Source organism: Nyctereutes procyonoides, unplaced genomic scaffold, assembly GCF_905146905.1.
Source record: "Nyctereutes procyonoides isolate TBG_1078 unplaced genomic scaffold, NYPRO_anot_genome, whole genome shotgun sequence".
Taxonomy (NCBI): Eukaryota; Metazoa; Chordata; class Mammalia; order Carnivora; family Canidae; genus Nyctereutes; species Nyctereutes procyonoides.
The window spans coordinates 9,461,596-9,488,185 of record NW_026575132.1 but is presented as its reverse complement, the minus strand read 5'-3'; the positions used below and the strand labels follow the sequence as shown (position 1 = coordinate 9,488,185).

Sequence of the window (26,590 nt, the reverse complement as noted above, 5' to 3'; positions counted from 1 at the left end):
TGCAGGTGGAGTCAGCAACCAGGGTAGGTGGCAGGATCCTGGGTGTGGCCTGGAGTAGGTTCAGGCCCGGAGTGGCCTCAGCCGGCTGCGGCTCACAGGGACTCACCTTCTGAGGACGGGCTGTTAAGTGGCCGGAGCTTTCACCATCAGGCCTGTCAGTGAACGCCGAGTTCTCCGTTCTTCTCTCAGAGAAGGCCGAGCCAGAAGACGGGCCCTGCAAACCCTCCGCTGCCTCGGAGGCCGAGAGACAGTACGGGCTGGGACTCTAGCGATCGCTCCAAAGGTCAGGTCTGGGTCTAGTCATCGGCTAAAGGCTTCTAATCTTCCTGCAACACTAGTGCAGGTGCATCAATCAATTAGCAAACATTCCTGGCTCTGCACCCTGAGGCTTGCTGTCTCCCCTCCCCCTTCTAAAACCTGTCCCCCGGTTCTAGGCCTAACTGGAAGCATCTGTTGGCTAATTCTGCACTAAATGAATACTGTACTACTATATCTATGGGTATATCCATTTCATGAGGGCTCATGCTCTCAGCCAGAGGAATGAAATGCTCATGGAGAACATTCAGTCTCTCCCAGTGAAAAGCTGATGTGAGGCATATGGGGGTGGGGATAACCAGGGCTGGGGCCCGGCAAATGGAGAGGGCCTTCTTACCTGTGAACACCTGTTCTCCCTATAGGCAAGTTAGTCTTGTATGTGTTACCTCTGTTTGCTGGTTTGATTTTCAAAAAAAACTAGTATGTGAGTTCAACATGTCCACAGAAAGGCGCTATTTCTTTTTAGGGTCAGGCCTGTCGGGATCCCCACCATCAGAGCCCATGTTAAACCGCCCACAGGCAAAGTCCTCTGAGGAGCCCGCGCAGCCGGCCCCGAACTAGACTGGTAGAGGCAGGTGGACAAGTGAAGGTGCTTCTGTCAACATCCAGAGCACCTTTGGCCCTTAAATAATTGCAGAGAGGAACCGGCCTATTTTTTTGCTATTCAGATTCTTCCTTACTTATCCTCTTATGATAGGAAATAAAAAATTACAATTTACCAAGTTGGAATCCCAATCCTGCCTCTGAGTAGTTCTGGGATTTGGGTGACTACCCCACCTCTCTATGGCTTCGCTTCCTCATCAGTAAAATGGGGGTGATAATAATAAGGACCTCATTGGGTGGTAATGAGGATGGCATGAGTTCTGACTTGTAAAAGTGATTAAAACAGTGCCTGGCACACAGTAGGAGTTATAAAATAAATATGAATAGAGAAATCATCTCACTAGATCCCTCTATAGCCTGTGTGGTTGCTTTTCCATAATCTTCATTTTACAGTGAGAAACTAAGCCTGAGAGGTCACGGCCATACATCTAGCCAGTGATGGGGCTGACCCTTGAAATGCAACCTTCTGACCACAAATTGCCCTTACAGGGCTACGCCCTCCCCTCCCCTGAATACTGCCACCCTAGGGCAACTCCAGAGAGGCGTGGGTGGCAGACTGAGGCCTGGTTGCAGCATTGCCAAGAAAGATGTAAACTCTCACAGCTCTGACTGTGCCCAAAGGGTCATTTGTTTTTTGTGTTCTTTTTCATGAATACCTCCTCCCAGCAGAACAGCTTGGAAACCCATGCAGTCAGTTTCTGGCCATGTGGCTAACCAGATGTGATAGGTGCTCTGGTGACCAAATTCATAGCTAAGGTACCTGTCTTCAGAGGACAATAAGCAGTAAAAATATAGAAAGAGCAAAGTTCAAATAAAGTCTTAGAGCTAATTAGAGAACAGCTTAAAAATTACTAAATCTCCTTTCATACCTTCTGATTTCAAGTAACCATATTAAGATGGATAAAAGAGAGAATTAATATGATTTTAATGCCCTTGAGTTTATTCTAATGCAATCACTGATAATAAAAAAACTCATTCTGACCAGTTTATGATATGCTAAAAATTCTACAGGTCATATTTACTATCTTAGTAAATTTTCTTTCAGTTTCTAACTATAATAAAAAATAAAAATTTGCCATCTGAAATATGCTATGATGAGAAAATAAAGACTTTTAAAGCACTTCAAATATATAAGATATTAAAAGATTCAATGAATTACAAAAAGAACTCCTTCCCTTTAAAAAGCCTATCTCTGATAAATTCCACTTCTTCCTTTTTTCCAAAGTAGTAGTGTAGAAGAGTGCCTTAGACAATTAAATGTTCAGTAAAGACATGGAGATCAAGGAATGTCCTCTTATTTTATTTTACCTTTCTTGATTGCAAGAAATTCCCCGGTTCTCAACATCGAAGACTGGGTTATCACTTTATACACCACCATGAAAACCAGCACTGTCCAATGCTCTTCTAGCCACGTCACTTTACATACCCTCCAATCCACTCCCTATCCCCCTCCCCAGCCCGTATGCCTAATCTGTAATATTATGGTCATTCTCAGGGTCAAGGTCCAACCATGAGCACTGAAGTCCTCCACATCTTTCTATATCAAACCCCAGGTGTCCCATCTCTTTAACCAGGTAACTTCCTCAATGTCTTCTACTTATTTTATTTCTTCTGCACATATAGTCTTGTAGTTGGGGTAACCAGATCACAGCCCTCTAGTTAGTTCCCCTCCATCAAAACCTATACTCTGCCCAAAAGAGAAAGGCTGAAGCTGTACCCTTACTATGGAATATGAGAAAACAAAAATTAATTGGTTTTCAGTCCAAAGGTAACCACATTTAACCACTAACCTTATTTGCCTGTTAACTCTACCCACAGATACAGATTTTCATTGCTGCATACACCCATATGTATGCTGTGGGTTCTTTGTAAGCCTTTCCATGGCAAGCCTGCTTACTCCTTGAGTTTACAGCATGAAAGGTGTGGGAGCACACACCTCACCCTCTTTCCTTGCACTGAGCTCCAGCCTGCCCTGTGGCTCAACTCACACTGGGGGAAGTCCAGAAAATACCCAATGCTTACGATGTCTGTTAGGCCTCAGCGATATGTAGTTTAATCTCTTCCAAATCATTTTTCTAAAGATTGAATCAAAACTGGTTTTTGTACAGTAGTTCAAATATTGTACAGGCCTTTCAAATAAATATAATACCATATATTATTTCCCTTTGGAAGACTTTCTGTTAGTCATCCAATCTACCTTAAAGCAATTTTCAGGTGTAAATGTATTAGGTTTTGATCACTTGTTTGATGAAAAAGATCCATCTCTCACAGCCTCGATTCCACTTAGACACTTATACCCATTTTTGGCAGACTGGCAGAAACGAGCAATTGGGGTTGTTAATTTTTTTTTTCTTTTTTTTTACTAAGGCTAAAAATTTCATTATCCAGCCAGAGAACATGTCCTGTGAGTGTGCCCCCAGTGGCCCAATGGGCTGGACACTGCATGTGGAGGGATGTCCACACGTGTGTGTCCCCATGGGAAATGATAATCATTCTTGAGGGATGTCTATTGTGGGGCATTAGTTGGGGGTGTGTCAGAACCAAGAGAAATAAGAATGCCAGTAGCAGAATCTTAAACCATTCTGAAATGTCTATAACCATGTTTATAATGGGGCTTCCAGAGGGGCAAGGAGGCTTTAGTTTAGGTGGCTTTATTAGGGCTTCTGAGGGGCGGGGCTCTTTTATACTATTTTAAGGAAGTACTGACAATGATGGGCATGGCATTTCAGGTAAGAGGAAAAGCAAAATTGAAACCTCTCTGGCAGAAACAAGTAAGTCACATGTAAGGCCAGAAGGAAAGCCTGCCTCCATAGTGCACAGAAGTCAACTGATAAATATTTATTGGGGGTCCACTATGCACCTCAGATAGATGCAATGTGTTCAGCTTACTGTAATGCAGTATAATTTTAAGATTAGCTTTGAACAGAGATAAGATTAGCAGGCAGTAAGCAATCAGATGACATCAGAAATTGGTTTGTGAAAGGTGTTATATGGTGAGGCTTCAATTACACACTTGTCTTGTTCATACTGAAGCAAAGAGATAACATCCTTGTTTTGTTTTCCTTTTAGCAAACAAGAGAGTTCTTTTCCATCTCCACTGCACGCCAATTCTCTGAGCCACTCCCCTGTCATTTTTGGTTATGAGTAATGAAACTAAACTCAATTTTCTCTATTATTTTTGATACGAATTGAAACTTGACTTTTTTTAACCATTTCAACTTGATGCAACTTGATTCTTTTTCCTTTATTTTTGCAAAAATATACTTTAATCTAATATTAAATATGTCCTCTAAAACAAATAAAAGCTATGCAGCTAAGTTTCACTTCACTCTAGGAAAGCAACTCATAAATTAAATATTTCATTTGGTTTTATTTTTTACCTGGCTTTGCACCCCAGGAATAACCAACAGTTAATATTATGTAACTTACCAAACTCAGTCTTGAAAAAGAGATAACCAGACACTGAAAAGACACTCTTGTTTGTTTTACTAAGTGGTTCTTCTAAAAATCTGAGTATTTTTTTTTAATTTTTTTTATTTGTTTATGATAGTTACAGAGAGAGAGAGAGAGGCAGAGACATAGGCAGAGAGAGAAGCAGGCTCCATGCACCGGGAGCCCGATGTGGGATTCGATCCCGGGTCTCCAGGATCGCGCCCCGGGCCAATGGCAGGCGCCAAACCGCTGCGCCACCCAGGGATCCCCTAAAAATCTGAGTATTAAAGAGGGAAAATGCCTTTGAAAATTAATCTACTTTTTAAAAAAAGTCTATTTCTGAATGGCTGCCAGCCAGACTTCAGTTGGTTTCATTTTTCATTTCAAGCCTTCTAACAAAATATGACTGGACAGAATGAGACCACTCCAGACAACCTCATGGAAAACACAAAGGAAGGACTGAGGAAAGACTATAAAGACAACCCAAAGCTCAGAGTTTTGGTTTAATTTTTTAAAGATCCTGAAGCTATGCTGCATGATGGGAAAAAATACATTTATCTGTGACAAAGCATTCTCCTTCTTCAAACCTCTGACTAATCAGTCAGCCTCTTGCTTTACAAAGACTTCTCGTGTCTGATAACACTGCCATGCCTTTAGCAAGAAGGGTCATATGCTGAGCTGGCTCACTGACTCATTCATTCATTCATTCATTCATTCATTCACTTAATAAACATTTAGTGAGCATCTCCTTTGGCCAGGCATTACCCTAGATGCTGGGGAATGCAATAGCAAATAAAACAAAAATTCCTCAAGCACCATGTTGGGTTTTATCCCTTTATGTCTATTTCACCAAGTCCTCCCAGTGCTCCCACAGTAAGTATTACTATCTTCATTTCATAGATGAGAGAAGTGGGCAGAGAGAAGTTAAGGCCGAGGTCCCAGAGCCAGTCAATAGCAAGGCAGGGACTCACATCTCTGAAACTGATTCCCAAGCTTGTCCTTATTCTACTAGACAGCTGCCATTATTTTGGTTTGATGCAAATATAGGAAATTGTTTAAAAACTACTTAATGGGTTCGATCCAGTTAGGAAATCTTAGTATTTGCAACAATTATAATCAGAACTGTAAAGCCGGATTGGCAGAAAAGCCAAATGGGATAGAAAAGTTATTAATGGGAAGAACAATGTTTTCTCAGTGTTTTAAATTTTGTTCTCCACTTCCCAGTGAGGACAAATCATGGTGGAATACACTTTGCCAAAACCATTTCTCATCTTTCTGCTCACCCTTTCTTTTACTTGCATTATCTCCCTGAGTTCCCTTTCCCTTCTTCCCATTACGTCTTATATCTTTATTATTATTTTAAAAACATTTTTAATTTTCTTTTTTTTCTTAAGATTTTATTTATCCAGAGAGAGAGAGAGAGAGAGAGAGAGAGGCAGAGACACAGGCAGAGAGAGAAGCAGGCTCCATGCAGGGAGCCTGACGTGGGACTCGATCCAGGGTCTCCAGGATCACGCACTGGGCTGCAAGGCGGTGCTAAACCGCTGTGCCACCGGGGCTGCCCATTTTTAAATTTCAATTGAAGTATAGTTGACACGTCATATTAACATCTGGTGTCTTTAAATGGAAGATGCTGCCATTAAGAGTAACGTGTTTCCTGGCACAGGATTTGTTCAAGCATAGACTGGAAGACCACTTAGTGGGATGCTGAAAGGGTATTCACTTATAATTCAGGAAAATGGGGGGCCTCAGAGTCCCTCTGAAACTTCAGGTTCCAAAAGGGGAGACGAGGTAGTTTTATAATCTTTCTTCAGCGTCTTTCTCTAAGTTTCCCATGAAGTATCTAGACTGGTCTCATTCTGCTTTAGTCGTGTATTGTCTAAAAGCTTGACATGAATACTGAAACCAAGTTATTAGGTCTAGCTGATACTTTCGAGGCATACTCCTAGAAGTGAAATACTTCTTTGGGTTCCTTGTGCCCAGGATCTGAGATGGTCACGGAAAAAAGCCTGCTTGCAGGCAAGACTGGAAATGCTTCCAAATCTATGGCTTTGTTGGAAAATAATTTGTGGCTTACTAGTGAGATAAAATCAAGAGAAAACTATCACCAGAAAGGCATGGATAACTCCTGTGTAACTTAGACTTTTTGTTTGATTTGGATCATAACTCAATCTGACTCCCCTGGAACGCATCTCCAGGTCTCAACTTACCCATAGTTCTGTAAGCTGGAACAGTTTCAATACTCAACATCCATCCCTCACTCCTTATTTCATAGAGAGAGGTTGAGTAATTGTTCATTCTTCTGGAATCTGAAGTTAGAAGGGACTCAGAGATCTCCCATCTTCCTGACCTACAAGTCAATTCCTTTCCAACACCCTCATTAAGTGGTCATCTGGTGTCTGCTCAAATTCCATGATGGGGACTCCATGCCTTTTAATGTAGCGGCTTCTGCATGAGACTAGTTGTGAACAAATTCTTAGGTAAAATTGAATCAACTGCCTTCCTATAATTTCCCATGCAATGCTCCTAGCTATGCTTTCAGATAGTCCATAAATCTGACCATTTTTCTCCATGTGTCACATTTGTCCTATGTTTGCTTTCTCTATTTTAGTACAGGATCATTCAGGCTAGATTTGGTAAGGACTTCATAAATCTCTAAATTATTTTATAGACAAAACATTTTGTATTGTCAGATCTTTAGAACTTTATTTTTCAGAGAGCATTCATTCCTCACATGACATAGTTTTGTGTATTCTCATTCTGGTATATATGATATCTATACCATATATTATGTTGTATCGTGTTATGTGCCAATACACACACACACACACATATATATATATTCATTTAATGGTTTTATTCTTCTTTTAATGCAACCTAAGATTGCATTTCATTGACAACTACACCACACTATACTTTGGTTATAATAAGCCTCTATTAATGAAACCCAAGACTTCCTCATTTGATTCATTAGTAAGTCCCATTTCCCCAATCTTTACTTTCACAGTTGATTTTAGGGGGAACTTAAGTGCATGAGGATATATTTACTTTAAATTAATTTTGTCTTGTTAATTTAGCCAATTTTTCCAGTCTATTGGAATTCTTTTGGATACCAAATCTACAGCTTTCCACTTCAGGTGTACATTTCACTTTGGTCATTCACAAGCCTGAAGGATATCATTTATGTAACTTCTGCCATTAAATAAACAGTCTGGGCTTGAATCATAGCTCTGACACCTAAGAAATGTGTGACCTTGAGGAAGTTACTTAAACTCTCTGTGCTGCAGCTTACTCATTTATAAAGTGGAAATAAAAGTATTGACTACATAGGATTGTTGTAAGGATTAAATAAACTAATAATGCAGAGTAATAGAACAGTGTTTGACACATTAAGAATCCAACAGGTATCTGTCATTCCTATTATTTTCATCCAACTCATCATCGTTAAAGTCATTGCTAAAGAAAAACCTAGAATAAAACAGAAGTAAATGTCTATACATCACTTTCTGTGATCACATGGACCCATTCTTTAGCACTCTTTGGGCTTGGTTATGCAAACCTACTTGTGAAGCCACTTAACTATTGTTATTCCCTTCATATTTCTCTATTAAATCGACAATAAAATCTTGAGATACTGTGAAAACTGGCTGGATGATATTCCTACACACCTTTACCACATTTTCTTCATCTTGCATTCTAATTTCTCTACGGAACAGGAATATCACTTAGTCCCTCTTGATTTCTTATTGGTGCCTAATGATGATCGCTTTCTCTTCTGAGTGTTCCCAAAAATTTCAGAATAAATTCTAAAATTCTGCTGAGATTCTGTGTTTGCTAACATTCCCTCAAGATGGCTGGTTGGAGCAGGGGAATCATAGGTGTGAGCGTTCTCAGGCCTGTGGCTACAATCTGGGCCAGGAGACCCCAATCTACAAGGAAGGGCTAAGCATCTGGTATTACGCTGCCATCAGCCTCAATTCCCTCTCTTTTTTTTTTTTTAAGATTTTATTTATTTATTCATGAGAGACACAGAGAGAAAGAGAGGCAGAGACACAGGCAGAGGGAGAAGCAGGCTCCATGCAGGGAGCCCGATGCGGGACCCTATCCCGGATCTCCAGGGTCACACCCTGGGCTGAAGGCGGCTCTAAACCGCTGAGCCACCTGGGCTGCCCCCTCAATTCCCTCTTACCCTCATTCTATTCTAATCTTATCAGATGGGAGATCATGATCCTTGATTAAAAGCCAAGAATAAGAAGAGTTGAACAGTCCTTTGTTTTTCTCATCAGAGGTCCTGTCCTTTTCTTGTTCTTTTTTCTACAGAAGTAAAACAAAATTCTACAGTAAGAAGTACAACTAAAAATAATACTCCACTCTTGACAGAAATTGTAACTATGTCATTATCAAAAATGGGAACAACACAGTTGACATCATAAGCATTCCAATTTTCTACATCTGGTTTATTCTGTGACCTTCATTTTCTGTAGGACGCTTCCTTGCCAGCTTTTTAAGTCCCTTTTGTTGTTTTTAGAATTTTTTTTACATACTTCAGCTCACTCTGAACTCTAGGCTTCCTGACACCATTCTATTGGGATTATCTCTCTCTTTGGTATCTGTTCTTGGTTATTTGCCTGTCCTTGCATTTTTCTTTAAATGGTCTTTTATATTTCGAGTTAACCTGAGTATGCCCTTTGCAGCCATAGCCATCTTTTTTCCTCACCCTTTTAGAACTTTCAAACCTCTAGTTCTAATCATTCAAAAAAATGTGGACTCTTCAGCTTAACAAATGTGTGTGTATGTGTGTGTGTGTGCATTATCTTTGATAATTTGGAAAAACTTTCATGATTATCAGAATTTCATTATTGTTTATTGCTTAATTCATTATATACACAATGAAGTGTGCCTGTGTGTGTGTGTGTATGAGTGTATACATGTGCTTTATTGAGTATCAGCTATGTGCCAAGTCCTGTCCCATTTACTAGGATACAAAGATAAACATGACAGATACAGAGCTGCCCTCTTGAAGCTTAAAGTTTCACAACAAATAGATAAGTGAGTACAAAGGCAATAGTGACCTGGTATGAGACTGAATTTGAGAAGGGAGGTTTGAGAAGCTTCGAGAGCACATTCAAAGAACCCTAATCACAGTTTTAAGAGTTGAGGTTCTCATCTCTTTAGTCTAGAGTCTCAACCTATAGAATCATATCTATTTCTTCTCTGAAATTTGAAATTTCTCTCCCAATATCTGTGATACATATCTGGCTATATCCATCACCTGCTCGCTGATTATCACAAAGCTAAAATGACACGGTCACCATCTTCTAAGAGTCTGGCACATAGTAGACGCTCAACTTTCATTGAATAAGTGAATAAAGTTTCCTTCTCCTTCTATTCCACCAACCAATCTCTTGGTTAAAATTAGATCCAAAATAGCAGTTCCCTTCATTTCCTTCATCTTCTTAGGGATGAAAATGAGGTAAATTGGTATCTGAAACCCTGTATTTCTTTGAACATAAATAAGACTTCTAGCAGATGCCCAAATAATTTAAGTTTCTCGTCACTCCCATTTATTATTTTTTGTGTCACTTTTGTATGCTATATCAGAAGTAAATTATACCACTGCTTGATATGGCTGGGTGGTCTCAGCTCATTTATTCGCTCAAAACTATTTACTGAGTGCTTACTGAGCACAAGAAATTCTCCTGGACACTGTATTTTTCCCTTCCTCCTTTTACAAGTGCATGTCCTCTCTTGGGTTTACAGATACACACACTTCTGCCTGCCCTGGAACATCTGGATTCCTGCTGCACGGGAACAACTCATTTTCCTTGTTTCTTCTCTGCCAAAAATCCTGCCATTTACCAACCTTTTTTTAAACTGAAGATTAATTAAAGGAAGGTTTCTCAATCTTTTGACAAAGAAAACATTCTTATTTTCCTATAATGCTACTGAAATATCAAATTAAGTAATTTCTAAAAATCAGACCTATGAGACAAAGCACTACACTGTTTATGAACTGCATCATTTATCACCTGCCATTAAGAATCATTGATCTTGGGGCATGCCTGGGTGCCTCAGTTGGTTGGACGTCAGACTCTTGGGTTTGGCTCAGGTCATGATCTCGGGATTGTGAGACTGAGCCCCACATAGGACTCCATGTTCAGCAGGGAGTCTGCTTGGGATTCTCTCTCTCCTTCTCCTTCTGCCCCTCCCCCTGCTTGCGCTCCTTCTCTGTCTCAAAATAAATAAATAAAACCTTAAAAAAAAATCATTGATCTTAATGATGGAAACAATTAACGTGCTAAAGAATATAGCCAAATTAATAGTATTATTTAGTGGATCATCCACGTGTCCAGTAACTTTTAGGGTTTGAACTTTCATTTACACATCCATATACCCTATATGCAGCCTAAAAAACTGGAATTCACTTTCAACACTCAGATGTTGCAAAGTAATTTAAGTCATCTGTAATCAAATGCAAAAACTGTCTCCCAAATAAACCACCACAATTTATTTTCCATATAAAATAAAGATATATTCTTATTTTCTTGAAAAGTATAGATTTTCATCATGGTTTCTATACCAAGTATTTGAGTCATCAAATAATTTTCATTGGCTGTGATTTGAGCTCTGAGTAACTCATTGTTAAAGAAACAACAAATCCATTTGTCTTTGGTGTTTTCCCGGTGTGCTGCTAACAAACTGTTCTGTCTACAAGAGGTCATGGCCACCTGACCTGGAAGTGAGCTTTGCTGAGTCAGGAGGTCAGAGATCACCATGGATTGCTAAATAAGCAACAATGCATAAAAATAATGGAGATACAGGGAAAAGATCCTGATGCTAATTAACCTATAAACTAGGCCAAATACAGGTTTGTTCAAAGATAAAAGGAATTCTACATTGGGCAAGAAAAACTTTCAATTAAAAGCAGAAAATAAAAATCGCATGTAGTGGGTTTAGGTAGAGTACTAATGTTTTATCCCATTAGATGTAACATTTTAATAATATTGATCAAGACTTTGCAATAATGTTAAGAAGTAACTTTCAAAAAATGTTAAAAATCATTTTCAAGTTTGAATTAGTCACATTTACCAGGAAATATATAGCAAATTTTAGGAAAAAATAATTATACCTATATAAACTCTTAGTAAATTACCACTGTAGATTATTTTTTTTATTTTTATTTATTTATGATAGTCACATAGCGAGAGAGAGAGAGAGAGAGAGAGAGAGAGAGAGAGAGAGAGAGAGAGGCAGAGACACAGGCAGAAGGAGAAGCAGGCTCCATGCACCGGGAGCCCGATGTGGGATTCGATCCTGGGTCTCCAGGATCACGCCCTGGGCCAAAGGCAGGCGCCAAACCGCTGCGCCACACAGAGATCCCACCACTGTAGATTATTATGTAGAAAATATGAATGAAATATCTAAACATGTTTAATTTACTAGCAACAAGTATCTGAGATATACTTAGATTCTGATTCCTATGATAATTAGTGCTGGGAACATAGAAGGAAGCAACTTCCAAAGTGTATAAGCACAGATAACCCCTAGTTTGACATGGATTCCTTCACCAGGAAAGTAAAGTTACTGCATGTGAATTACTGCAATGGTTTACATTTGACATTTGACATTAACACTTTTGCTGCTGGCATGTTCTCTTTTTTCCTTTTATTTTCATATCAAATATTTTTAAATTTTATTTATTTATTCATGAGAGGCACATAAAGAGAGGCAGAGACACAGGCAGAGGGAGAAGCAGGCTCCCCGTGGGAGCCTGATGCGGGACTCGATCCCAGGATCCTGGGATCACGACCCGAGCCAAAGGCAGACAGACGCTCAACCACTGAGCCACCCAGGCATCTCTATTTTCACACAGTTATATATGGTATTAGATCTATTACCAACTCAAGTCCACGAAAATCAGCAAAATTTGCAGATTTTGTTTCTTATTTGAGACTACAGTTTCTCATCTAACAGTTTTTCAAATTACCTTCACTTGAAATTCTTAGTACAGCAATAAGTTTCATTAACTCCCTCTGGGTAAAAACAGATGGACATAAGAACAAAAAAGTAGATATAAACAGGCTTTATTATTTTCTCGGGCTTAAGGGGCTCTTTTCAGATGTGTATAAAATGAAGAGAGTATCCTGAAGAAAATAAACCCTTGGGTCAAGAACAAAAACACCAACATAAGAACAAGTATGAATCTGTTGACCATTAATGTGTATAAGTGGATGGAATGAAATAATCAATCCATGTTCAAGAAATTAAGTCCATGGCAATGCTCCCAGCTTCTCATTTGCAAGACATGATTGCTGATTTATGGTTTCTGGATGGCTAATGAGTTGCATTAGAATCCCAGTATGTTCATGCTTGAAAAGAACTTCATAACATCTCAGTAAAATTTCTTTTTTTAAATTTGGAAACCAAGACCCTAAGTGTATGAGGAACTTGTCCAAAGTCAACTTTCTAGTCACAACTAGAAAGCAGCAGGCCCAGGACTTGAATGTAGGTCTTCTGTTCCTTATTCATTTGAGAACATTTTACCAAGAACTTCCTACATGCGTAGACTTGTGCCAAGTACTAGAAAAACAGTGAGTGGAATACAAACCCTGGCCTCAGGGAACTTTGATTCTGGTGAGGGTTACCAGACAGGTAAACGGGACACGAGTCAGCACACACTATTACAGAGGAAGTACAAGATTTTATTAGAGCATTTTGACTGGGGTGGAGGGTCGGGGGGTAAATAAGTAACATTAAGAGGTTCAAGGAAAGCTTTAAGATGGATGTTAGATCTAAGTTGGACCCTGATTATTCAGATGAATGGGGTGCAGCGAAGAGGGAATGAAAAGGGAGAACATGATCTCAGCAGAGGGACTGGAATTCACCAAAGCCCAGGTGCAAAAGATGTTCAGGCCTGGTGCTCAGTATCCGAGAACCAGAAGAGGAGATGAATCTACATAAAGAGAAGTCTGTGAATAGGATGTAGAGCCTCAGCCTTATCCTGAGGTTAGCAAGGAGCCCCTGAAAGCCACAAGCAAGGGAGGGGAAAGGCCAGATGCACATTTCAGAAAGAATGCTAGGGCAGTGCAGGGATCAGACTGGTGTGGGGAGCAAGAGAAGTCCATGAGCCCTTAATATTGGAAAGGGGATGTCCTGGTCCTTAGAAAGAAAGAAATGCCCTAAAAATAAAGGCCGGCTCATTATCCTTATTAAAACTTCGTTAGCCTGAGTGTATCACTGTAGAATCTGAGCATCTCTCAGCTCACAGACGAAGTCTAATACATGGATCTTAAAGACTAACAACCAGGCATTGAAACATGGCTTCAGGAACAGGTCCTGCCTGGGCAACCAGCTAGCAGCAGCCCCAGACAACAGCCACATTGCTGTCCCAGCCAAACCAGTACAGATGCCACCCTCCCTGAGCCCCTGGGCTCCTGGCTAACAACAGGAGTAATAATACCTATTGATTTACTTCATAATGATACCGTGAAGACACTCCCTCTTCCTCAGCAGGAAATGAGAGTAATAATTTCTATTTCACAGCAATGCTGTGAGTTAAAAGATAACATATGTAAACACACACAGTTTTAACACTCGGGTAGTAGGAATATAATGCTGTTAGGTTCTTTTCCTGTGATAATGCAAAATCTGTTCTCTGTGAAAATAATTGACTCAACAAAGATAGAGAAAAACCTGTGGACTTCACTTCATTTACACTAGGCTCTACCCAACTGACTTAATGAAGCAAGTCAGCGAATGTTCATTGCAAAGATTCTCATTTTCAGCGGGGATTGTCCTGGTTGTTAAAAAAGCAAGAATGAAAACACACACACTTCCTTAAAGTTAAGAAAAGAAAACAATACAGCCGAGGTTCAGCCTTCCCAGGCCAGTCAGGCTCTAACTTGGAAAGCCTCTCTCAGAAAGGGCAGCCTCCCCTGGTGCTCCCTCTCCCTTACTGGGGTGCTTGGTAGCTGGCCCTTCTCTCCTCTCTGCTACTGCTGGGGATTTGCTCTCTCACCTCTCCACAGACCCCACCAAGGCTGCAGGCATTTCTTCAGACAGGGCAGAGAGGGGGAAGACACAGGGGAACAGCTTTGGGGGAGGACCTAAGGATTGGTTGTTCACAGAAGTTAATAAAAGGCATTTCCCATAATTGAAATATAAAATCATGTATCATGAATCTAAGGAGAAATCTACAGAATCTTTTTAAAGTGACAGGGCCAGTATAAAACTTGACTGTTGTCACTGATATAAAGAAAGAGGTCAGGCATCCCTGGGTGGCTCAGCAGTTGAGCATCTGCCTTCGGCCCAGGGCGTGATCCTGGGGCCCTGGGAGCAAGTTCCACGTCGGACTCCCTGCATGGTGCCTGCTTCTCCCTCTGCCTGTGTCTCTGCCTCTCTCTCTCTCTCTGTGTCTCTCATGAATAAATAAGTAAAATCTTTAAAAAAAGAAAGAAAGAAAGAGGTCTATCAGCAACATAAACATGGGAAAAGTGCACTCTGAGTGCAAACCTTGACCATCCAAGCACTGGCAAGGTCAGGATGTCACTATGCTCCCTATGCTAAGTGCTTTTCGTGGACTATTTTATTTAATGCTTACCAAAAAACCTGTGACATAGATCATTCTATTCTTCTAGACAGGAAACTGGGGTATTAGCTTGCTATTGCAGATTAGCACAAAGTTAGTGGCTTCAAGGAATACAAATTTATTATCTTACAGTTCTGTAGGTCAGGAGTCCAACACGGATCTCACTGGGTTAAAACCAAGGTGTCATCAGGGCTGCATTCAACTCTGGAAGTTCTGGAGGAGGATCTGGAACTCCAGATTCTGGAGTTCATCTCTATGCTTTAGCTCCTGTCCCCGTCCATCTTCAAAGTCAGCATTGTAGCTTCTCTCTGGCCACTCTTCCACTGTCACATCTCCTCCCCGCCCAATCTGACTTCAGCCATAATATCTGACTCCTTCACTCTTCAAGAATGAATTTTCACCCCCTTGCAGGCAATGTAGCCTTTGATGAGAATGCATAGTCTATTCCATTGGGAGCATTAATTGAGGTAGAACCTGTTGTTTATCTTCCACCCAAAGTTCCTTCCTCTGCTTTGTTAGCAGCCATGCAGATTGGATAGGACTGATTCGAGGCTTAGGCACTGAGCACACAGAAATTTGTGCTGGGAAGGTACATACTGAGAACTCAACACATGAGAATTTTCATTATTATTATATTATTATTCCTACATCAGACAATAGAAGTGTTAAATTTGTATGTCAAATAAGTGATCAGCTGAGAAACACATTTTAAATGCAATTTTTAATATCCCCCATATACTTAAATTAATCCAATACTTAGGTAGAGCTATATATTTATTTTTTGTTCCTGGTTAAAATAATGGATGTTCCTGATCTAATTCCGCCTTGGTTTTTATTACTTTTCTCAATAACAAAAGCCAGGAACAAAATCAGATTTTGCTTCTAGCAGTTTAAATAGATAAAAATCAGTGTGACTGTCAAAATCCAGGTTGGTCTTGTCAGGCTGAGATGAAAACCAGGGTTACATTTGAAAAAGACGAATGTGGACACTAACAGGAAAAAGCGCCTGGTTAATCGAGTAAACAAATAGAACTTGCAAGTCCCAGATGGAATATGTATAGCATTGTAATCAGCAAAATGTCTTTTTATGGGTATTTTCCTAGAACATTCTTAAAGTAATACAGATCTTACAAGGGGAGTGGTAGCAGTAGTACAATTTGTTTTTTAACTTAAAATTTTCATTTACTGGCATTTGAAAAGTTTTATATCTTTTTTATTACAAGCCTCAGATACATGTTTGTGCCCCTTTCGTGGAAGTGTAGCAATACTTTAGACTAACACGATGATCTAGATCAAGGAGCGACAGAGCAGCGTGTCTTCTGTGGCCTGATATGAGAGTAACCAGGCAAAGTTGTGACCTTGGTTTTATATTGAACCTATTTAGTTTGGAAACCTCACTTAGATAATATATTTTAATTAGGTGGTACAGTAGCCAAAGTATTCTTGGAGTTAATTAAGCTTCAACTTCATTTCTAGTAGCAGGAGATTGAAGGCCAGGCCTGAGATCCGCTAGCCTGAAACACAAATCTTCTCCAGTGGTCTGGGCTCTTACTGGACAGCAGGATTTTCTCCTTCTTCATATCCTTAGGTATTTTCTACACTACTTAAAGGTCTCCTGGCTGCAGTCATGGTCAAAACGTGCTTCTCAGGCTGGATCGACAGAGCCAGAGGCAGGGCTGTTACCCCCATCATCTATCCCCTCCTTCTTTCTTTGGTAATACAGCTTTGAAGTCCTACCTGGGCACGAGACCACCTGGCATCATTCCCAGCCTCCCTTATAGCTTAGTATGTTCATGCAGCTACGTGCTGGCGGGTGGGATGTGGACAGAAGGGAGATGCACAGCTTCTGGTTGTCCCCTTAAAAACAAAGGTGTGGTTTTCTCTTCCTCTTGCACTCTTTTGTTGGCTCAAATGTGACAATATCTTGAAATGGAAGCCATCAGGACAAGAGAGCAGAGCAACGAGGTAAGAAGATGAGTCCCCTTGACTGTGGAGCCTCTACGTCAGCCTGCACGCTGTGGACACTTTCACAGGGAGAAACTGATCTTTACATTTTAAAGCCACTGTTGTTTTGTTTTTATCTCAGAAGCCAAATAGGTATCCTAACTAAGATCTGCTCAAAAATTTCCTTCCCTGACCTTGAAATTTCCAGCATTCACATTTTTGGATTAAGAAGATTTCTGGTAATCTAAAGAACTATGTATAAATGTCCTAATGACGTAGGAAGGACGTTAGGGTTTGAAGCTGACAGCCAAGAAAGAATTCTTGAGACGTCTTTGGTGCAAAAGAGGTGGTTTTTTATTAAAGTAGGGGGGAGGACCCTGCAGAAGGAGCTGCACTAGGGTCATGAGGAGTGGCTGGTTCTATAGTTTCAAATTGGGAGGGGGTTGAGGAGAGCGTAAAACTCTCAGGGATTTTGGAAATAAGGTTTCCAGGATCCCAAAGGGGCTAGTTATTATTACGAAAGGTCATTTATTATTGTTTAGTAAAAAGTCAGTCATGAGACCCTTCAGATGTATATCGATGGGTCAGATGCTTGGGGGATGACTGCCAGCATGTATCTTGGAGGGCAGAGATAAAGGAAGTTTCCAAAGGAATTTTTATATGTTAAGGTAGACTGGCAGGGTCCTGGGGATCGGACTGCCTCTTGCCCTTAGCAAAGTATCAACATCAAGGCAGTTGAGCCCCTAGAGGAATGTCACTCAGCCTGTTTCAAGGACTTGTCAATGGGCTGTAGGTAGTAAGGAAATTTAATAATCTCTCTTCTGCCTTTGTTTTCCACATCACCAATACCCCGAAGAAATCAAAAGGGACAGGCAAAAAGCTGATTTTAAATTAGCATTGTTTTTTTTTTTTTTTAAGCTGACTAGTTTGGATAAGCACATGGAAACCATCATACAATCCTTTTATTTAGTTTCCACATCTAAAGCAGGGTGCAGAAAATTGAAGAAGACAGAGACACCATGTAGACGATTCAAAGTAAACAAAAGGAGGTATATGATGGCATTGGATTGGCTTATTCAGTTGTAAATCTAGTGGTCAACTTAATACCATGATATCACACGAGGGATGGTGATGAATTGTCTCTCCCAGTACTGAAAGAAAACCATTTTAAACTGAAGCAAGAATGCCTGGGCAGTTTGTGGTGTTCTCTAAACCTATATTTTAATCATTTGAATTAGTTATTGAGGGAAATTGTGAAATCTTTCTCTGTAGATATTTAAAAACTGGATAGATTTTAATCTTCCAGAAGGTCATGTTAGAGTTTTGCCCTAGGAGGTCAGGCAGGAGGAATGAGGATGGACTAGAATGGACCTCAACAAAGTCCCTCACTCCAAGACGAGATGTCCTTCCAATGCATCTTCTCTTTCTCCCTTCCTCTCTCTTTCTAGAATGACACTAAATTACCTTGTGCTTAGCATTGAGAAGCAACAAGTTTTGTCGTTCTTTGCTTTTTTCCCCCCCAGGACCACATGGCTTCACCCATGTTTTTGATTCCATAACGTGCCAAAAATTGCAAAATTTAACTGTAGGAAATCCTGTGTGTGGATGTGTGTGTGCGCTTTTGTGCACACATGATGAGGAATAGAGGGATAGAGCTAGGAAAGGAGTGTCACAAGTTAGTCAGATGAAACTGACAGCCACACCATTCTTTTCAAACACACACACACACACACACACACACACACACACACACACACACACACACTTTGTGTTCTTAATGCAGGGTTAAGAAATCAAGTAGTGAATTCTGGGGAAGGGCCATATAATGGCATCAGGTTCCAGGCCTCAGTCCAGATACATTTTAGGCCTTCAAGCACACAATTCAAAATCCCGTCATCAAGTTTTATGTGTTTTGCTTATACTTTTGGTGAAAAGAGTGCTCTTTTTTAGGGAGATACGTTCAAAACAACAGAAAATCTTACTTATTAGGAGGTGATAAAAGCTGAACAAAAGTGGCGTACTTATCAGAAGGGACCTGCATATTATAGAAACACTGTGACCTCTTTCCACCTGCTGCCTACTTTCTCTCCCCCATGAGGAAGCGGCTTATCTCATAGGTGCATTTAAAAAAATCTGAGCATGCCCCATACTCTCCCCTCTGTTAGGATCTTTCTAACAGAGTGACTTCTTAGCTGCTCCTGGTCCAGTAAGCTTTGGGCTAAGAAGAGGGAGGTAGAAAATGTCCTATAATGTCCCATGTTGCCTATGACTGGGTGTGCTTACTGCAAGAGTAAAGTATTATCTAATCATCCTGGCTCTGATATAAAGCCACATTTTCCAGTGAGCATCTGTCAGAAATATAGCTGAGATTTTGATCTCTTACTTGACTTCTCTCTCTCTCCACACTGCTTGGCACACTGTAGAGGATTAGCAAATTATTTTTTAAATGGAGAATAAATGGATTGGAGTGGGCCAAATTGCTGACCTCCTACAACCCCAATTAAAGTTCTGAATTTGGGGCTCTATTTTTTTCAATATTTTATTTATTTATTTTAGAAAGAGAGAGAGAGAGAGCAGGGGAGCAGGGGGAGGGACAGAGAGAGAGGGGAAGAGAGAGAATCTCAAGCAGACTCCCTGCTGAGCACAGAGCCTGATGCAGGGCTCGATCCTAGGACCCGGAAATCATGACCTGAGCCGAAATCAAGAGTCAGATACTCAAATGACTGAGCCACCCAGGGGCCCCTGAGGCTCTCTTTATTTTTTTTTATTATTCATTCCATTAGTAAAAATGCTTCACACATGGATACACAATATGTGTATACCATTTATCTGTAAATGTCTACCATGTGCCTAATACCATGTACTAATATGTTATATACTTCACAGAGAAATTTAAAATGACATGAAAAAATGTAAATATAAGTTCCAGTACATTCTTCCTGGAGTGCTCAAAATAACCCCAGTGGATTATTTTGAGCACTCCACTCTGTAGCCTGCTGGTCTAGACTTTAAGTACCAGACAAGTACTGTAGGGACCCTGTTTCACATAGCCTTGCACTCCACCATGCACTACTTAATGGCACATGCTCAGGAAGTATGTGTTGAACTGAACTAGAAGGAGAAAGTGGATGAGTGTTTATTGAGCTAGAAGGAAAAAGGGAAGGGTATTCCAAGTGAGACTTCTCTTGGAACACTTTATTCCAAAAACAGACATCACAGAAATGGGATACAGGCTGGCTTTCATTAGACGCTGACTTCAGAACCAACATAATGTGAAGCAGTGGGAAATGAAGTTGGGTCTTGGAGGACAGAGAAAAGAGAGGAGGTGGCAGGTCACTCAGGCCATGAGGTCTAGGCAGAGATATCCATCTGCATCGCATTTCCTGCAGAACAAACTATGGAATGGCTAGCCTCTCTAAAGATGTGAACACCATCGTGTTTTATGTTTTATGAAGATCAGACTAGGGTTAGGATGCATAGCAGATTGAACAATATTTGCATTTGGTTGGAGCAGCTCTGAAGAGTCTAGAATGAGACCATGAGACTCTGGCTAGAGTGATAAAGGAGATCATGGTGAAGAAACTATGAAACAAATAGCCAATTAGAAGGAATATGATCAAGTCTTGGTAACCAATAAGAAATGAAGGAAGAAAGAGAAGAAACAAAATATGCCTAGAGATGTTCCCACCATTTGGAAAATGAACAACCTTAATTGATTTCTGGATATTTTCCTCTCTCTTGATTTGCTATGGTTCAGGAATCCGGACGTGAGTTGGTGCTTTTTTGTTCCTGTTTAAATGCCTGAAGCTCACCCTATAACCACAGGAGAAAATTCTGAAACAGGGAACAGAAACTAAATTTTCATGAGTCCAAGGTATTACTTTCTAAGTTTGTTGGAAGATACAGCCAAGAAATGGCACTCCGCCTTGAAGAAAAAGGAAACTCCACATTTGTGTGTATGCAGTTGACAACTGCTGGTTTCCCGCACATAAGCGAACAACGTTAGTCAACCACAAAGAGCTAGTGATAAGTTCATGACCTCTTCAGCCCCATTTTTCCTCTATGTGAACTCCACAGTATTGTAAGCTGTGGAGGTGAGCTCTGGGGTAATTCAGAGAGGTGGTAACAAAAAGGACAGAGGATAGAATAGACAACAATGCTGGAAGAAATGGAAACCAAGCTTTTTCATCAAATAGCTAGAATGCTGTGTGGACGGGTTGTATGACAAGCCTATGTCTATGCTATTTGTTTTTTGAAACCTGTGTGACTTATTCTGAAAGCAGACTCCTAAGACAGGAAGAAATGACCAAAAATTACATAAAGCTCACTTTCCAAATAGAGTTCTGCAGAAAATACAGCTGCCATCTGGCCTTCTGGCTAACTTCACTCCTTTCTTTTTCAGCAGATATTATTTAATCCAGACCACACAGTTTGTTCGTCTAGTTGGTTCATGAAAATTTCAGAACATGAATCTGTAGCAGGAATGTTTGGCAAGTGACAGGACATTAGCTGCCTGACATCAGGGCAGTTTCCTTGTCTCTGGTTAAGTAAGTCTCTCCCAGGCTCTGTTGTGCTTGGATGCCTTCAGCTATGAAGTCAAACTGATTATCCTTGTCACCTCTCAAACATGATGTCCGCAATGCACTTGGAGACAGGTACTGCTCTCACGTATATACTGCTGCTCTAAAATTAACTACAAAGACTTTAAAACCCGATGCTAGTTCACAGTTAACATTATGATGGTCTACTTGCATGTAAATGGACCTAGACCAAGTCACTGTACTTGGAATTTTGTGTGAAATGGAAATAAAGTTTCCCTGTCCTCATTATATAAAATACAACCTGTGCTTTAAAATTTAGCCAAGATGTATCAAAGTATGGAAAAAATAATTTGGTCTGGGTTGGCTTTTCAAACCCTGTTTAAACTAAGAAAAGAGGCATTAAAAAAAAATCACAACAGTTACATAGTGGCTTTTCTCTCTTTCCAGGTTTTTCGAAAGGCAGAAGTTGCTGGCCTCCATAACTGCCTACCAGTCTCCAAAGAAAGTGAGAGGGTGAGCCGAGATTTAGAGCCTATGAACTTCTGTCAGGTTCAGATAGGGAGAAGTCTTTGCATGTCACTGGGGGGTTGGCTTCATTTCTTAGTGGTCTCACTTAGCCAGCAATGCTAAAGGCTGCAGCAGAGCCCAAGTGTACGTAATCCTATAGATACTGCCATTGGGATGACCATCAGCAATAGCAGTAACCTATAAGTGAGGCAGATTAGAGAGGTAAATATATGTTCCCCAAAACCCTGCCATAAAATAAAAATGAATGGAACAAAAATTCAACATCTGTTAAGAATGCTGGAGGATGATGCTATAGTTTGAGAAAATATTTAGGTAGAACTTTACACAATTTTAGCCATAAACAAGATTCTAACAAATAATAATTCCATGATCTTTAAGGCTTTAGTAGATATTTACCACACTGCTCAGATTTTCATTTCCTATTTAAATCTAATTGATACCAAGTTTGTCATTGATTTGCATAATTCCATTTCCTTCACTATTTCTTCTTCAGAGTATGACATCATGGAGTCAGAGAATGGAAACTGTTTCTATACTTTGGGAGGAAAAAAAAGCAATGTTTGTGATAACCCAATTTTTTTCCCTCCTTCTAAGCTAAACACTTATAATTCTTAACACATGTTTTTTCTTGGAACCATTTTTACTTCTGGCTTTATGTAAAATGTGAGAATTTTCTATCTCAGAAAATGGCACCAGTTCATCTCTTATCATGTCCCCATTGTATGTTCATTGCCAGTGAGACAATCTGTTTAGAACTATCATTATTATTACTATAAATAGACCTGGAAAATGTGTTTTTCTGCATGTTTCATCATTTTCAGTTTCAGAACTGTGTTATTTAAGCCCTGATCAGAAGGTTAACACATGAAAATATCTAATGAACCTGGCTTTCTCGTATGGAATTCAAATATACTTTGTAGATACAAATAATACCCATTTGCCAAGAGTGTACTGACTTACTATACATAAGGAGTGCAAAACCACAGACGTAAAAATACTATTAGTGTTGGGATTAGGCCTGTTATTGAAAAGATATATTTCATGACTTTTATTAATTTTTTAATTAATAGTTACATAGCTATTTCCTAGTCAACTTGTAAAATCTTAACATTCAGGTTTTTAAGTATGTTTTATGGACACACACAACATTCTCAATCTCTAAAGCTCTCAAAATAAGGCCCAGTTATCTAATTTTCACCGTCTAGGCATAAGGATCTTATAAGATAGCAAAATATCGAGGTGAGAGATGGTTTGAGAGTCTGTGAATTGTACTGTTTCTTAGTCATCTGCAAACAGGTTTGCTCCACTATTTAAAAAGGCAGAGATGTGTGCACGTGTGTGAATATACAAAAACATAATGCATAAAAATACTGACACACACAATGGAATATGGAATGGAAGGAGAACTAAATTCAGAATTTAAATTTGCAGTTTTTAGTTCTGCTTCTAGCAGCTCAAATATTTCAAGTTCTCTGAGTCTGTCTCACCATTTGTAAAGCAGCTGAAGAACAAATGTGTGTGTGGAAATCTTTTGTAAACAGTAAGACAAAAAGCGCTAAACATACACAAGGGTTGTGTATGAGTATGGCCACTATAGCCTGCCCAATCTACCAAATGAAAGCGGTTTTCCTTGACTCTCTCAAAGGCAGCTAGAAAGAAAGAAAGAAAGAAAGAAAGAAAGAAAGAAAGAAAGAAAGAACGAACGAACTTGTAAGTTAAGACAAAGAAAGTAAATGGAATAAAAAGGAATCATGCCACATTAAAGAAAATACTGGGGAGTCCACTTGGTCCTCCCCAGCAGTGATCTCTGGGGCCAGGCTCAATTGTGCCTATTACACAGTTTCTTCTTCCACTTTTTTCTATAGAAACCACGCATTTTCCAGAACAGCCAAGTTTTTCCACAGGCAGTTTCCATGGCAGTGCTTGAAGTGGCCTGACACTGAGGGGGATGGGAGGGAGACGGGTGGAAGGGCAAAGAGGAGAAATGAAAGGGATCCTGAAAGGGGAGAGAGAAGGAGGAAGGGCGGCCTTTTATGTCCACTGGAAACTTGTTTGTCAAGTTCTTGTAAATCAGAGATTGTACGTATATCCAACCGTACTTTACTACAATTTTTTAAAAAGTCATTCAGAGTTGACATTTCCTAAATGTCATGTTTAGCTACAAAACACAACCCTGGCAAGACGTCAAAGGTACTGCCTTTGTTGCTAAAATCTGGTTTGTTCGGTCATAGCAAATAACTAACAAACTCAATTGAAAAGCATTTTCTTGTGTATCCCAGAAATCACTTTAAAATACATTTAAAGCTACTTGTATTTTCTACAAACTTTCCCTCAAAATGGGAAGAAAGGATATTAACAAGAATCCTTGGTGGGACACCTTGGGTGGGTCTATGGTTGAAGTCTGCCTTTGGCTCAGGGTGTGAACCTGGGGTCCTGGGATTGAGTCCCACATCGGGCTCCTCGCGGGGAGCCTGCTTCTCCCTCAGCCTGTGTCTCTCTGCCTCTCACTCGGTGTCTCTCATGAATAAATAAATAAAATCTTAACAAAACAAAACAAGAATCCTTGTCAATAATTAGCCTCCCACTTTGGTGAGGCCTCCAGAGGCAGGAGACCAAGGCACGTAAGCAAGATGGAAATGGCCAAATGTGGCTCATTACTAGAGCAGGTTACACTGCAGAAAACCTGCGGCTCCTTTTTAAGGGTCACAAGGCCAAGGCTAAAGTCATCTCCTTGCACAAAGGTGAGGAACATCAACATTCTTTTCTACTAAAGCACAAAGAGCCTTCACTAAAATTCGTGGTCTTGCCTAATGCATCTTTTCTTCTTTGGGATAAAAAACAGGGTCTGAGCTAATGATTCACATTGTTAAAATTATGGACACGGGCAAAGAATTACTCATGGTTAGCTAAGCTTAGATTTGTTCCAACATGCCTTCCTGAAGCGACTCCTCTCAAAAACAAACTCACTAGGCAAATGTTTAACTTCATTAAGCCTGTACTGACATCAAGAGGGTAGATTTCCGATGGACTGGGCCACACAAAGTGTGGGTCAGGCTTCTCTACCGAAGCCCTGCTTGGATATTTATGGGATGGATGTCCTCTTCTCACTAAAAAGAGGAGCAGAGTTCAGACAAGAAAATGTAAAAGCTGTAGTTTCCTACAATAGTGTGATGTATTTCTGGTTTAGGCTATAGCACAGTACTTGTAAAAGTCATTGCTTCCATAAGAGCTGATGATGTGTTTATTTCTCAAGAAATGTGTCTGATTAGCAAACACTTTCAGAATTATTTTTGTGGAGATAAACTAAGTCCGATGTGTGTGTGTGTGTGTGTGTGTGTGCACGCACACACGTGCATGCAATAGGGGAAATGGCAAGATAGAAGGTGTTTAGATTTAAAATCTGAACATTTAGGGTATCCCAACAACGGGGGGTAGGGGGTGGTAAAGGGTTGGAAGTGATTGAGGAAATCAAGGACCACAGCCATGTGCTCTCGTTTTCCCCTTTGGGGGCAGTGACTTCCTGTAAAAAATGAGAGGTTTATTTTCATAACAGCAGTGAGGAATCGCTAGGCAGATGTGTGTGGGTTGGTTCTGGCCCTCGATTAGCACACAGGAATGATACTGCCTTTACGTTTCACCAGATATATCCATTGAAGCACATACAAGGGGCCTCCACTTGAGTTGCACAAGTAGGATCCCAAATTTCATTGCAGTGATCCTGCCATTTGAGGAACATTTAAATGGGGCCAATTTTTTTTTTAATTTTTATTTATTTATGATAGTCACACAGAGAGAGAGAGGCAGAGACATAGGCAGAGGGAGAAGCAGGCTCCATGCACTGGGAGCCCGACGTGGGATTCGATCCCAGGTTTCCAGGATCGCGCCCTGGGCCAAAGGCAGGCGCCAAACTGCTGCACCACCCAGGGATCCCCTGGGGCCAAATTTCTATTGACAGAACCATTCTCAGATGTGGTTCATGAATTAAGTGAACTTTTTCTTCCCCTCCTCTGCTCCTCTAGGTTGAAAACTCTGAAATCAAGGTATTCGGAAAATGTTTCTGCATCTTGATCAAGGAGGAGGTCGTGATAGTCACCAGATGTAATTGTTACGGCGAAGCGGAGGATATGACCACAATTCCCTTCAGCAAACCAAGATGCTCCCAAGCCTTTTAAAGCATGTAGACGCTCTTGTCAAAGTAGCTGCACTTTCTGACAGCTAAAATCGGAATGTGGTTTTGAGCACACTGGAAAAAGCTCACTGTGCGTCTATGTTTGTGCATCAGTGTGGGTGTCTCCCTTCCCTCGCTTTTTCAGTTTCTTCCTCCTAGAAGCTGGTTAATCCTCTTGGAATGTAGCTCTTATCACCACCTAGAGGAATTCATTACCCTTTCACCCTCACTGCTCCCCAGGCCCAAGAGACTAAGGAACAAGAGGGCAATTGTCTGGGGAGCTGCCCCCTGAATTCAGGTGTGCTGGCACAGGGGTACCCATGGCCTGCCGATCTTGCCTATCATCAGGAAGGGGGAGAAATTAATCATGCTTCCCCCTCCAAGGAGTTGGAGGAAAAGAGCCTTCAGGGACAGAGGCTGAGGCCCCCTGCCATTAAATCCAGCTATTTTAAAGCCAAGGGTTTTTTTTTT

At 40.4% G+C, this 26,590-nt stretch overlaps 1 protein-coding gene and 1 long non-coding RNA gene across 6 annotated transcripts in view; one reads left to right on the top strand and one right to left on the bottom strand.

Annotated features, from left to right (window-relative positions):
- SPATS2L (spermatogenesis associated serine rich 2 like) overlaps nucleotides 1-26,590 on the bottom strand; it is a 160,365-nt gene that overhangs the window by 90,443 nt on the left and 43,332 nt on the right. Inside the window, exon 1 of one of the 5 annotated variants that reach the window (XM_055345140.1) lies at nucleotides 107-242. The exons of the other annotated variants lie outside the window; for them this stretch is intronic. The gene's annotated coding sequence lies outside the window, so the exon portion shown is untranslated. Of the gene's footprint in view, nucleotides 1-106; nucleotides 243-26,590 lie in introns of those variants that run through there. 5 annotated transcript variants of the gene reach the window in all.
- On the top strand, nucleotides 161-26,583 carry LOC129522765 (uncharacterized). The gene is made up of 3 exons (XR_008666981.1): nucleotides 161-283; nucleotides 21,871-21,936; nucleotides 25,971-26,583. It is a non-coding gene; the product is annotated as an uncharacterized LOC129522765 (long non-coding RNA).